The following is a 10,458-nucleotide window of genomic DNA, read 5'->3' on the forward strand; positions in this document are numbered from 1 at the left end:
CAGCTACAGGTTGGGCAGAGAAGAGATTCAGAGCAGCCCTGTGGAGAAGGACTTGGGGGTGTTGGTTGGTGAGAAAATGAACATGAGCTGGCAGTGTGCGCTTGCAGCCCAGAAAGCCAACCGTATCCTGGGCTGCATCAAAAGGAGCGTGACCAGCAGGTCGAAGGAGGTGATCCTGCCCCTCTACTCTGCTCTTGTGAGACCTCGCCTGGAGTATTGTGTGCAGTTCTGGTGTCCTCAGCATAAAAAGGACATGGAACTGTTGGAACAAGTCCAGAGGACGGCCAGGAGGATGATTAGGGGACTGGAGCACCTCCCATATGAAGACAGGCTGAGCAAGTTGGGGCTGTTCAGCCTGGAGAAGAGAATACAGATCTGTATGCTGTGTCAAAAACACTTTCATCTGTTTGAATTTAGCTCTTCCTGGCTTTATGTGATATTCCTGGAGTGCTGGAGAAGAAGCTCTCATCTCTCTACTGCACAGAGCATAATTGCTTTAGGGGGAAATCAGAAATGCTTGTAGAAATGTCTAGATAAAAATAGTTTATATCTCATGAAGCTTACTGCCCAAGTCTAATTATACTAGGTCTTCCTGTTTAAAGACAGGCTGAGAAAATCGGGGCTGTTCAGCCTGGAGAAGAGAAGCTGTGTGGAGACCTCAGAGCAGCTTCCTGTGTCTGAAGGGGGCTACAAGGATGCTGGGGAGGGACTCTTCATCAGGGACTGTAGTGATAGGACAAGGGTGATTGGTTCAAACTTAAACAGGGGAAGTTTAGATTGGATATAAGGAGGAAGTTCTTTACTGTAAGGATGGTGGGACACTGGCACAGGTTCCCCAAAGAAGTGGAAATGCCCCATCCCTAGCAGTGTTCAAGGCCAGGCTGGACAGAGCTTTGGGTGACGTGGTCTACTGTGAGGCATCTCTGCCCATGGCAGAGGGTTGGAACTAGATGAGCTTTTGGTCTATTTCCCTGGAAGCATAGATGTTTTAAAATCTAAGCCTTGGTTTGAAAAATCAGGCACAGTTTGAGAACTTAGTTGAGAACATAGTCATATTTAAGCATGTGTGATAGCTATTCTTAATCTCGGGTACAGGATTCCTCTGAAGCAGGGCTTTCCACATCTGTCAAATGGTTCATTAAACAAAGCCTTGTATCCCCACTGAACTCAGAGCTGATGGCTGTTGTACTTGTGAGGTTTTTGGAGCAGGCCCTTAGGATTTAGGAAATTCAGTGCAGAACAACTCAACAGCCATTGATACAAATAAATCAGAGTCTTGGTATATTTTTATTGCAGCAAAAGAATTCACTATCTTTGTGCTTCATATTCTGAACCCATTTTCAACTGTGAACTGTTAACAATTAACTCCAGTTACAGACGTTCATTTTTGCTCTGGCAGGACTTCAGTCTCCATTTACCTCCTCCTTTACCATAGAATATAGTTTTATGTTCTATGGCATGGTTTACAATTTACCATCTGAGAACTTTGCAAAGCACTAACTTAATGTTACAACTCTTAGAAAAAGCTCAAAAGGCAGTAATAGTGCACTCAGTTGTTTGTTTGTTTGTTTCCCTGTAACATAATGACCGCTCTTTTTCTTCTTTATTCAAGAATAAAGTAGCAGCTTAAGAATCTGCTACCTTATCTGGATATAGGTAACAATAAATAAACAGAAACATTCACCAATCCAAAAAAAAGAAACACAGTTGTTATTCAAACACAAAGTACTCTCTGGAGAGCTCTTACTGGCAAATGTTTTCTCTTTATTTAAAATGGATTAAAATTGCTCCATGAAATGAATGCTTAACAAATACTAGTCTTAGATTTTATTTTCTTCTTTTATTTTTTGTATATGGAAAGTTCTGGTTTTTTTTGTAATTTTATACGACCTTCCCTGAAATCCTCTTTCCCCGTGTGTTTTTCATGGAACTAGTCCTTGTGTAGACTTTAGGTCTAAATGGTCTCACATTAAGAGACCAGTTCTTCTATTGCCATGACATACACAAGTAATGAAATTCATCCATTATACTTTTTATACCTGTTGTCATAGGCCACAGGCTTCCAGAACCTTTGATGGAATGTGTGCATCCCTGTTCTATATGCATCACACTGATTTCTAAGTTTCATGAGCAAGAGTCCATTTTTGTAAGTGCCTGGATCCTACATATCTAAAATTTTCTTTTTCTATTTTCCTTGCATTCATTTTGGCTGATTCTCTTATTATTCATTATTTCTTTCACCTGGATTATTACTATGAAGGTTATACAAAGGGGTCACTCAAATTCTGTTGCTCTCCAGAGCATGGTTTTGCATTGGCACACCTTGATTCCAGTTAAAGAAACCATCCCTCTTCAGAAGCAGTCAGGCACACAATGAAAATGCCTAAATCTGTTTTTTTTATGGATGCATTATTGTGTTTTTTTCTGTACCTGGAATTAAAACAGAAAGGATCAAAGGGTGAAGTCCTGTTCTCTTAGTACCAAAGCTCCTAATGACCATTATTTTATAGCTGAGCCATCTCTATTGGTAGTGGTATTCAAGGCTGATGTATTTATCCCTTCTATGGCTATCTCTTTAATGTCTGTTTTATTTAGTTTTAATGCTGAAATATTTATTGTTGAAATTAAAATTGTCCTAAAACTGGAATGTACACAAGTGTATGTGTGTAAGGTTCTAGCTTTCATTTGCCTTTGTTCCTCAGTAGTGAAAGGAAAAAATCCCATCAAACTAATCTCATGTGTGAATGAATTCTTGTGTATGTTTTTGGTATCCAGGAAACTGTTGAGAAACAGACTTCTTGCATCATTGGGCAGAAAAATGTATGTTTTATAATACATCTCCATCAGTAAATCAGATATAGCTAACATACATACTTTTGCATGTAAGGATCTGTTCTTGACAATATCCAAAACTGAAACTCTAGAAACAAGCACATGTAATACCAGATTTCTTTTTCCTTCTTTTTCCTCACTAATTCACCGCCACTGATCATCACAGAACATAGTTTTCTTCTCTATTCTGAATGTGATTATGAAGATTAAAAATGGAGCAAGTACAGCACTGGACATGCTGGCAGGCAGTTTAAGCGTTCTTCTGAGTGCTTCCATTTACCTACTTCTTGCTCCTGGACACAGAGCAAGATTTTCTCCAGGCCTCTATTTTCCTTCCTATTCACATTCTATTTTATATCACAAAACCTTTAAAGCCTATCTCTTACTGTGTTTGCATAGTGAAAAAAACAAATGTGGTTCTGATTTTAAAGCCATCCTTAAGCATCACTGTTCTAGAATTGCTTTCCTATAAAATCAGTGATTACCTATATTTGTGCTGATGCTGATTCCTGAAGCTTTTGTAGAGTAGGATTAAGTTGCACTGTGCTCCACAATCACTTTGTCAGTTTAACACATATTCACACAGATATCATTGGCTTCTGCATTTTTGTATAAAGCACATTTTTACCATGCTTTTCAGAACCTTACTTTTCTGGATTTCTCTGAGACAGCTTCTTAAGATAATTTTAGCCATTTAAAAAATATATTACATTTTAAAAATTATATTTCAAGTGTAACTTGCTTCCTTTTGGATTGTTCCTATCCTTATTATGGAGATACTGTATGCTCTTTCAGTTGTTTTGAAATCAGCGATTAAAACATTGATTTTTAATTCTTTTTAAACTGAACTTTTTTTTATTTCAGACACAGTTTCAGATTGCAGATTTCATTCTAATAAGTGTGCTGTAGCCACCATTCATGTCTGTTCTAAGTTTAAACTCTTGCTTAGTATTAAACAGGTTTGCAGCCTGTAGCCGTTTCTCAGCTTTGGCTTTTATTTGCGCTGTTATTTGGTAAGGCATGCAGTTCACTGCTCCGGTGCCATCAGAAATCTTCATTTTTCCTTCTTTGGAAAATATAAGTCATGATAATGCTTACATACAAAACTCCCATACAACTCTTTCATCACTTGTCTTTCATCCTTTCTCTCATGTGCACTGCTTTTGTTAGGTGAAAGGCTTCACGTAAGGCTTCTGTGAAAGGTCAGTACAGCAGCTCAGATGCAGACTCATTTTCTAGCAGATGTACTGAGCTTTTACCAGTTTACAGGAAATGATCTACTATTCCTTTCTCTTTGTCTCTTGGGAACTATGGATGTAATCCAAAGTACATTGAAAGTCAATGCCCCCTCTGTGAGGCAATTTCAAGGAATGAACCCAGTGATCTAATAGGTCTTTTCCATCTCTAATTATCATGCTCCTATGAAACTCCAGTCCCATGGTGAGGTCTACCAGGTAATCTCTAAATGGCCTAAATAGCTGTAAGCTATTATTTTTCTTGAAAACAAGAGCTTGGGACATTTAAACTCTCAGCAGTATATTATGACAACACTGGCACGTTATCTTCACTGTATCTAAGCATCAGTGAAACAAATAGATCAAAAACTGGCACTGATTTATTTACTTAATTAGTCAGTGCTACATTATCATGAACCGTACTGAGAGGCTTCTGCATACTCTCTTAATCTCAAATGGGGATGGCCCTTTGTCTGTGTGTCAGTTGTGCAACTTTCATCCTCCCAGTAAGATCAGCACTTCATGAGAAAAGTGCTTCAGTGTTTTCTGAAAGGCTAGGAAAGGTATTTCTAATGTTGCCTGTTTGCTCTTGCCAGCATGTAAATAATTTCACAGCACACAAGAGTCTTAATAATCCCTCCTGGCTCTTCAGAGATCCTTTGTATAAATAATTAATTTGGGGCTTTTAACGCTCTTGTCCTCTCTGTAATGAGAAGAACAAACAAGGACAATGCAATGACAGCTAAAATTTGCAAAGTCTGTTCTGTAGTGTAGAAGCCAAATAGTTCTCTTCAGGCTGGAAAAGAAAGAGGAGATACCCAAAAATCAAATATTCTTTCATTCAGGCCAGATACAGTCCAGGGAGAGCTAAAGCAAGGGGATTTATGTAATAAAATATTGGTATATTAATAACATGATTGAAACTTTTACATATAAAGTTGATGATTATCTTTCCCCTGTTCAAAAATATATTATCAGTGCAAGCAAGAGAACTGTGAAAAGTGCACATTGAAGTGCTTGCATTTTTTCTTTCCCTACAAGAGTGTTCACAGTGGGCTTGATGTTTTTTGGATGCTGACTTTCATGACTTGCTCCTGCTACAGGGAATAAAATGCCTAAGGCTACACTGGCAGTTCTGAAAGGAAAATACAATGTCTGTTCTATTCAACCAGTTTTATTAATAGACATCTGTCAAATAAACAGTATTTGAAATTGGGATATAATTTTAATGGATTAAGAGAAGTTAGTACATCACAAGATGAAACTTAATTCTTTGTGCAGATGACAGTCATCTGAACCAGAGGAGTTTGAATTTGTTGATCAAGTCTTGATTATGTGTAAATCTGTTAGCTGTCCTCCATATAAAATTACTCTCTGTGAACCTGCATAGTCTCCTTGTGGTGGTTTGGTAGTCTAAAGAGGGATATGGGTTATGTTACCTATTTACAATACCATTTCAGAACACTAAAGGACCCTTTGTCTTCTATTGAAAGTTTAATGTGGGGGGATACATCTTGTCAGATGCAGATGCTCAAGTCTTAGGGTCCAAGGCAGAACTGTTCAGGCTGAAGAACTGTAACTGTTCATGGGCGAGAGTAGTCTCTTTTCTCATACTTAATGAGTGAATCACCAAAGCTGGTGCATTTGCGCCTGTGGGACAGCTGGATCACGAGATCCCCTTGCAGCCCTATGTTCCGCTCTGCGGCCCTCAACACAAGAGGGACATGGAGCTGTTGGAGTGAGTCCAGAGGAAGCCTGGAGATGCTGTGAGGGCTGGAGCAGTTCTGCTCTGGAGCCAGGCTGAGAGAACTGGGCTGGTTCAGCCTGGAGAAGAGAAGGCTCCATAAGGGAAGACCTTAGAGCAGCTCCTGTACCTGAAGGGGCTACAAGAAACCTGGAGATGGGCTTTGGACAAGAGCCTGTAGGGACAGGACATGGGGAATGGCTTTAACCTGACAGAGGGGAGATCTACATTAGACATTAGGTAGAAGTTCTTCCCTGTGAGAGTGCTGAGGCACTGGCACAGGTTGCCCATAGAAGCTGTGGCTGCCCCATCCCTGGCACTGTTCAAGGCCAGGTTGGACAGGGCTTGGAGCAGCCTGGTGTAGTGTGAGGTGTCCCTGCCCGTGGCGAGGGATTGGAAGCTTTAAGGTCCTCTCTGACCCAAACCAGTCTGTGATTCTATGATTCTATGATATGTTCCACATCCTAGTCCTTGAGTCATCCTCACTGCGGTTGTGTTTAATGCTGCTTCTCCACTGGATATATGCAGTTATTCTTTGTCTATTCTGTTTCCCCTGTCTCCAACAAATGAAGCAGAATGTTGTTGCTATTGCAGTGCTAGTATGTCTTTGATGGTTCCAGCAGGACTACATGCAGCAGAGATGGAACTCGAGTCACTTGCCATCGCTGTTGTAAATTTTCCGTAAGTCAAAGTAACCCTTTTTCACCAATATCCATTTACTAACAGTGTCTATATTAACTACCTGTTCTCACCATAATTAATGAATTATAGAATCACAGAATGGTTTGGGTTGGAAAGGACCATAAAATCATCCAGTTTTAACCCCCTACCATGGGCAGGGATACATCATACTAGACCATGTTGTCCAAGGCTCTGTCCAGCTTGGCCTTGAGCACACTGCCAGGGATGGAGCATTCATCACTTTGGACAACCTGTTCCAGCACCTCAGCACCCTCACAGGGAAGAACTTCTGCCTTATATCTGACATGAATCCTGCCTAAATAACAAAGTAATTGAAAAATGCATGGGAAATAGTATGTTTTACCAACTTTTCATACCAGATCTTTTGTGAACAGATGACTCTAAGCTCATGGAAGTACTGAACCCTTCAGAAGAAGATATATGGAAGAGCTAAATGGTTGAGAAAAACTCAAATGGCTCAGACCCAAGAAGAACAACACTCAAAGGCCTCACTCACTGTAAACTGATTTTAAGTTTACTGACTTTTCTAATGGTAGCATTACTTGTTGTTACTTGTTGATGCTAATGGACAGTCAGACTACTGAGTTTTGTAAAATGCAGTCTGGGTTGTATAGTTTCTATACGTCCTTGTGTAGGGAGCTGGTTTGCTTTTGGTGAAAATAGTCTTCTGTTGATGCTTGGTCTATATGGCACACCTTTGTTATGCATCAGCTAGCAGAATACCACTGATTGTACTTAGTGATAAGGGCTACTTTAACAACTCCTTTCTCATTGCCAAGTGAGTTGCTTCACAGAGAGTTGAAAAGAACAACTTTCTTTCTTCCAACAACTGTTGGAGAATAAATATGAAGGACTTGTAGCTGAGGCTGGTTGCTGTTAGGATTGTAAATGGAAGGATTGTAAACTTTACACTGGCCTTGCACTGGCTCAAGGGGGAAATTACCCATTTAACTTCAAATGTGTTTCACAATTTGTATAGGATGAACTTACCAAGTAACTTTCAACAGAACAAAATGTGTTCTGTTTTCCTAGAATGGCACAGACTTCCTGGAATGCTGGAAGAACTGGAAGAACTCTTTATAAATCTGCTACCACTGCTGAAAATCAGCAACTGAAAATCTGTATGAAGTATATGTTTGGTTTTCATACTATCTGTGTAAAAGAAACCATGTTGAATGACTCTAGCATGTCTTAAATGTTCAGTAACAATGGAAGCAGCCAAGTGGGATCCCCCTTGAAATAAATCACAGTCCCTTCTCAAATATAAAAATATACTTGGAGAGAATTGTCATGCATTCCTTCCAAAGCAGGACTTCTAAGGGTAAAACATATTCAGTCCAAGTGTCATTCCAACTGCTTTTTTAGACTGTTTTGTTGCAGTATCCAAGGAAAAGCAAAGATAGATACGGTACTATTTTGCCACCTAATATCCTGTAGTTTATTCAATCCAAGCATAAACATTTGCTCTGGACTGATGTCCTGGCAACATTTGCTGACTGGCCCAAATAAGACACACTTGCTAATGGTTCAGACTCAGGTTATTTTGCCCATTCATTCCACTTCAAGGTGGCTCTTTTACACCAGGGAGGCTCTTTTACTCGCTACCACCTGCTGTCTCTTACAAGCCAATAAATCAATGCAGTCCCACCACCCCTTCTTTGGGTTTCTTTTTTCTTTCTTTTAACTTGTTGCCCAAAATAGATAGCTAAGCAGTTCCCTTTCACAGGCCAGACTCATGCACAAAAAAGGCTTGCAAGACATGGAATTCAGTTCATCAGAAACTGGCACTTCTAACACAACAAACCAAGTCTTGTTCACATAGATGGGAGGCAGTACTGTGTGGAATCTTAAGCACCTACTCTCAGGAAAGCTGAGGGTGCTTAGCTCTTTGCCTTTCAAAAAATCCTTAAGTGATTCCATTAGCTTCAGTCAAGTTGCTGTATTTATATCACTAACAAACTGGAGTCAATAAGGCTCCAGTCCAAAGCCCACTTAAGTAATTGTTAATGTTACCATTGAATTTAATTGGATTTGGTCTAATGCCTAAGAGAGGAATCCACAAAAATATGCTTATTTTAAATGTATTTTCCAGCTGTCCATTTTATCCTTTGTTCATATGTCAAAAGTTTAGCCCTTGAACTCTCTGTGTTTTTAGAAATGATCTATTATAACATAATCAGTTGTTTATGGGTGGTTTTATATTCATTTTTATTCTGTCTTAGTGGGCCAAATTGTGTTCATGACTTCTTTTGAGTTTTTGACCTGATGGGACTGAATGAGTGACCACACTTTAGTTCACTCATGGTCATTTTTAAACTGTGCTCAGTAGGGAGGTAAGAATGTGTTATCTTAAACCTTGTAGGTTGGAGCTTACAGTTTTCCTTAACTCCCACACTCAGTCCCAGCTTCTGTGAAGTAGTTTAACTGTCGGGATTGGAAACACCAGCAGCTAAAACATAGAGTCCCTATTAAAATCTGCTTTATTTAATTAAAAAAATAAAATTCCTAGATTTTTTTGTCATAATTCAGATGCTAATAAATTAGTTTGTGACTAGAATGTTTGTCTAGAGTACTCTAAGATGCTAGTGGATATTTTTTAGACTGAATCCTAGGAATAAAGATGATAAGATAAATGCCAGCTATACATGATACCTCAGCATGTACATGAAACCGGATCTGAGTTCTAGCCTAATCTTTTTATTTCTTTCAGTTCCCTTTAGAAGTTAATATGGAGGAGAAATTTTCTGGTTTCTGCCTTACTTATGGCCTGTTGGAGAACTATTAAATCTTTGCTGTATCCCATCCAATTCTGAGGTGATACTTTGCATGATTTTTCCTGTGAAACTGCTGTATAGTTTGCAAGATCTATGTTCTATAGAAGCACTGTAATTCTGCTGCAGCAGCAACAGCCATTAACAATCCTGTTGTTGCAAAACTGTGTCAGTGCTGAGCTGGTGATTATATCTTAGGGCATCCTTCTGCCATTTTTAAATTCCAGAAATTCTCCTAACAGGCCTATGCAAGATCAAGACTCTTAAAAGTAAGCACCCCATATAGTCTATAAAAAAGATCAAAGCTCTCTTCTCTTCACCCTATCTTTTCCACAAGAAACAGGTGCAGGGAAATTTTTTCAAAGCATTCATGGATTCCGGCATGAAAATGAAGTATGACACCTTTTCAAATATGTCAGTAATTCACAAGTTGTCTAAAGGCTTGGGGTTGTTAGAACTGGTTTAAGAAGCATAAAGATGAAATAGAATTATCAAGTTTTCTTGTAGAGCTGTTTCTCTTCTGAGAATAAAGTATCTAAATGTGTTGGATGCCTTGTTTATTGGGGTTGCTTTGAGAGAGAGAAGGAAATTTTGCTTGGGAGAATTCTGTGCTCTGTTATGAGACACGAATTAAGCAACTGGGAGTGAAAAAACTGTGTTGTCTAATAGAAATTATGCACCCTTCTATGGATTCTTTTTTTTTCTCTGTAAAGGCTGCGTCCAGCATGAGCACACGCGGCTGCAGGGGATACAGTTGGGAATAGGTGTTGAAATCAAGCTGATGGCATTAAGCAGCAAGCAGCTGACACCAAACAGCAGATACACTCCCTCTGTTCTCCCCAACTGAGCCCATCTGTCAGTTCTGCTTTGCAGCACTCCTTTCAAATGTTTCAGGAATCACCTGAATAAACAACTTTCCCACTTTCATCTTGACATATCCACGTTGGTCTACTAAACTGTCTTGGTCGCAGACTTCAAGGTTATGTCATTCCACCCAATAACTTTGCTGACGTTAAAAGACATCCAACATCAGAGCAGAAGGCGGCACTGGCTTTCCAGACAGACTAGCTGGCCTGCTGTTATTCCCCTCCCTGATCCCACTGAGCACTCTGTGTGTATTTTTGTAGTACGGACCAAACCAAACCAACTTTCTGTTTGTTTTAGAGTAATCCTC

At 39.5% G+C, this 10,458-nt stretch overlaps 1 long non-coding RNA gene across 1 annotated transcript in view; it reads left to right on the forward strand.

The window, feature by feature from the left end:
• Positions 1–9,829, forward strand: part of LOC134167081 (uncharacterized) — a 79,695-nt gene extending 69,866 nt beyond the window's left edge. The window contains exon 3 of the long non-coding RNA XR_009966064.1: positions 7,546–9,829. This is a non-coding gene — a long non-coding RNA (uncharacterized LOC134167081). The remainder of the gene's footprint in view (positions 1–7,545) is intronic.
• The last annotated feature ends 629 nt before the right edge of the window (positions 9,830–10,458 follow it).

This window comes from Pezoporus occidentalis, unplaced genomic scaffold (genome assembly GCF_034315485.1).
Source record: "Pezoporus occidentalis ecotype Australia unplaced genomic scaffold, CSIRO_AGI_Poc_V1 ctg28, whole genome shotgun sequence".
Lineage (NCBI taxonomy): Eukaryota > Metazoa > Chordata > Aves > Psittaciformes > Psittacidae > Pezoporus > Pezoporus occidentalis.